The sequence below is a fragment of the Pan paniscus genome, chromosome 1 (genome assembly GCF_029289425.2).
Source record: "Pan paniscus chromosome 1, NHGRI_mPanPan1-v2.0_pri, whole genome shotgun sequence".
NCBI classification, from domain to species: Eukaryota; Metazoa; Chordata; class Mammalia; order Primates; family Hominidae; genus Pan; species Pan paniscus.
The window spans coordinates 40,073,449-40,077,555 of NC_073249.2; the positions used below are offsets into that span (position 1 = coordinate 40,073,449).

General features: G+C 41.4%; 1 long non-coding RNA gene across 1 annotated transcript; it reads right to left on the reverse strand.

Annotated features, from left to right (window-relative positions):
* Window positions 1-747: 747 nt before the first annotated feature.
* LOC130541131 (uncharacterized) lies at window positions 748-3,849 on the reverse strand. Its single transcript, XR_008955178.2, has 3 exons — window positions 3,725-3,849; window positions 1,808-1,932; window positions 748-989 (listed from the first exon to the last, which is right to left on the reverse strand). It is a non-coding gene; the product is annotated as an uncharacterized LOC130541131 (long non-coding RNA).
* Window positions 3,850-4,107: the final 258 nt, after the last annotated feature.

A 4,107-nucleotide genomic window follows, 5' to 3' on the forward strand; every position in this document is an offset into this window, starting at 1 on the left:
ATGTTGCCTAGGCTGATCTTAAGCTCCTGAGCTCATGTCATTCTCCCACCTTTGCCTCCCAAAATACTGAGATTACAGGTTTGAGCCACTGTGCGTGGCCTTGTTCATGTTTTTCTCTGTGTCCCTCTGTCTTCATTCCTTTTCTCTGGGTACAGGGAGGACTCCTCTGGAATGAGGGTCTTATGCCCTACCCTAGAGAAAAGTCAGAGAATCATTTTATGGCCCACTTCAGGGGAGAATGGCAAAGGTCCTGCTTCTGTTGTTTTCTTAAATGCCAAGGTGCCATGTTTTGGAGTAGCATGTTCTGAACTGCATGACTATAACATCCTTTAATATTCTAAGAAATTAGGTTTTCTTAGAATACATTTTCACAAATGTTATTCTAGCAACAAAACCCATCTACAGAGTGGCTTGTGTGCTCATTGCATGTTTTATCCGTGGCATAATTTTAGATTGCAAGCCCCCACCTATGTTGGTTAATTCTGCTTCACATGGAAGAGACAGCCATTGGGCCAGCCCTGAACAAAGATCCCTGTCACCAAGATCCACTGCTCCTGCTGTGGTCAGGCAAAGAGAAGGGTAAGAATATACTCTGTGAACTCAGAGAGGTCTGGGTCTGGGTGTTTTGAGCACTGTATCTGAAGAGGTATAAAGATGATATAAAATTATATCAAACCACTGGAAACAAATAGAGTGAAATTACATAATGTGCCAAGGGAGCAAGAACAAATGGGGTGACCAGAACCATATGTATGCAGCGGCTTAATATATATTTTTGATGGTGACATGATGATGATTAAACATAGAGCAGCTCAGATACATAGGATCCCAAGAGGGTAGAGTGGGACTCTGACACTGAGATCACCGACTGTGAGCTTACTCTTGTTGTGGAATTAGCTCTTGCTCCCTGCCTTTTGGCAGCTCTTGCAGCAGCCGTGCTTCCTCTCCCTGTGGTCGCAGAAGGAGCAGGAAGGCAATATGCAGAACATCTGCTTAATGGAAGAAATGGGACACTCTGATTTTGCCCATTATTTTGAAGATGAATTTTAAAAGGGAAGTTAAATTAATTAAATGCAATCAGACTTGCTACTTTCCTTACAGATCAGGTATTTACTTTTGTAAGTCACTGGGCCCTGAATATTTACAGCCTGCCTTTTCTATTCATGTGTACGTGAAAGGCAGTGTGCATGGTGGTTCGAAGTGATTGTGGAGTCAGAGACTTATGTTTGCATCCAGCTCTGTCAGTTACTTTCTGTAATTTAACTAGTAATTGACTAGCCAAGTCCCTTTTTTAAGCCTCAGTGTACTTGGTTATAAAATAGAGCTAACATCCTCCTCATAATACTAATATGAGGATTACATTAAAATACTGCATATAAAGTACTTAGTACACTTCCAGGCACATAGTCAGTACTCAATACATAGTAGCTTTCATTAATAGTTCATATGCTATCTCCCTACTAAACTGTCCCTTGAGGGCGTAGGCTCCATGTACTTAATCTTTGTAACCTAAGGCATGGAGCCTTGAACACAGTATACAGCAATCAATTATTAATTGGTAACCTAAGATTATGCCACCATAGCTTAAGGGAAAATATGGGCAATTATTCATTTAACCTGGAAAATTCAGTCTCCCAAGTGAAATTTTGTTATGGTTTAATTTGGTTATGCCCTAATTAACATCTAAATAATGGCCACATCTATTATTCCTGAAGACTGGTATTGGCATGTTTGCTCCCTATTGCATACAAACAGGTCCATTTATTTGCTTCGTAATCTAGAATCTGCTTTCCCATCCTTTGCCTACATGTCTTGCGGGGTGCAGATGACAGTCAAGTCTTCCTCAAGTGGGCAGAGTGTTTCAGGTTGACCACCATATTTACTGAACTGCTGAACCACTTGCTCCTCACTTCTCTGTCAATGGTGTGCTGGCTGGAATGCAACAATGACAAGCTCAAAAGTCAGTTCATCACCCGGACAGTTGAATGCATTCACAAAACAGACAACACATAGGAAAACACATCTAGATGACAGACCACATTTTTCACTGCCCAGCTGGACTTCTGCATGTCACATAAAGAGGGGCCTTGGGGACTTGCAAGATGACAATCTATGCTATTGCTGATATGCCCAGCCCACAGGGGAGTGGCAGGGGAGGCGAGTGGCAGGAACCAAGGCTTCTTGGGAGTGCCATGGGTTCTTCTGCCTGCCAATTGCGATGGCGATGTGGCAGGAGCCACCCCCACCCAGCAAGGCTTAATGAGCGCATGCTGACTTAAAAACATAGTCCCAGGGAAGGCATTAACATTCTGAGCTCAGCTGTGTCATCTCAGTTGCCATAGCAATGCTGAGAAATATATTTTGTGTCCAATGGTTATTTCTCCACACTAATGAAATGGACATTTTTCTTCAGTGAATTGAATCAAAACTAATTGAGTAGTAATCAGCACAGACCCTGAAGTTCAGGGGAATGTAATCTGACTAGTCTGACTAGCGCTTTGTGGAAATGCAGAAACCATTAACTATCTTCAAATGAGATTTTTTTAAATTAGTGGAATCTTAGCAACCTATTGCAGGCTGGTGTGTGTTATCACACAAAAAATTCGTCATTTGTTTAGCGCTGGGAGGGGAAATTTATTTTCAATTAATTCAAGTGCTGATAACATTCTATGGCTTGTTGTGTCCTCTCCTCCAATAAATAGCCCAAACTGATTGATGTGTGCTTCTAGATGGACTTTAAAAAAAAAGAAATATATATATATACACACACACACATACACGCACACATATATATAATATATATAATTCATAATTTGGATTCTCAGATGTTTTCAGAAAAGAGTGTTTTTTGCTGAGACCAACTGTTCCTGAAGCTCATTGAGCAATGGAGATGAAAAAGTGATTTTTAAAAACTATATCTTATTGCTTAATCTGTTCAATGTCAAATATCACTGTGATGGAAGAAACTACACAGAGATGGCTGGAAGCCATATGGAGTCATCATTTTTGTCCTCGGATATATCTACAAATTCATCCTTGATTAATCTTACAGTTCTTTTTGCTTTCATTTGGATCATGAGTATAAACAAAAATACAAGTACAAGCTAGTTCCCTAAGTATTAACACTCCCCTTCTGAGAACATAATATTGAGTACTGTTATAAGTAGATCTTCATCTCCTTTGAATATGAGCCTAATTCACAGCAAAGAGACATTTGGTTACATGCAAATATAAGTGAGTTCCTGGGATAGACTGGAAAGTTTCCCCTGAATCTTTAAGACAGCTGGCTTGTCAGGTGTAGTTCAATAGTGGGTTGGGGGTGGCTAAATGAGTTCCTAATTTCAGATGTCCTGCTTCTCTTATTTATGGAGTTCGCTGAGAAGTGTCTGAGCTCTCTTTGCCCTCTGACTCTGTTGTGTCACCAGGCCTTGGGAAAGTAAGAGTGTCCATTCTTCTTCCCCTCTGCTCTCCAGCATGGGGCTGGATCTACAGGGAGCAGGTTCCTGAGCCTGGCATGAGCAGCCTCAGTAAGACTGTGTGTGATCTTAGTGGCAAGAGCACAACCAGGTTAAGGCAGGTGGGGTTTGAGAAAACCGCACCCCAATATTTGGCAAATGAATAAACAGATGAATCATTTTCCTAGGACTCAGAGTCTAAAGCTTCCAACCAGCACTAAATTCACATTAAAAATTGATTGTGCCATAATTTTTAAGTACAGCCAGACCTAATGGCGTGTGTTAGCATTTCCTTGAGGTGAGATAAAGCTGTGTGGAGTCAGTCTCTCAGCTGATTGGCAGGACAAGGTGGGGAGGAGGAAGCCAACAGGGAGAGGGAGCAGGCACTCCTCTTCTCCGCAGACACCTTCCTTTTTTATAGCCTTTGGGTCTCAATGTGGGAGAAGACACAGTCTTCTATTGCCATGGCAACGTAAGTGCATCACAGTGGGATTAAGGGGTTGAAAGGCAAGAAACACCAAGCTTGGAGGAGTTGGGGCAATTGAGAGAGGATGGACTTTTGCTAGAAATAAACACAATAAGGTGGCAGGGCAATAGAAGAGAGTGGATTTATGGTTTATGACATTCCTAAAATATCTTTATTTAATAATGA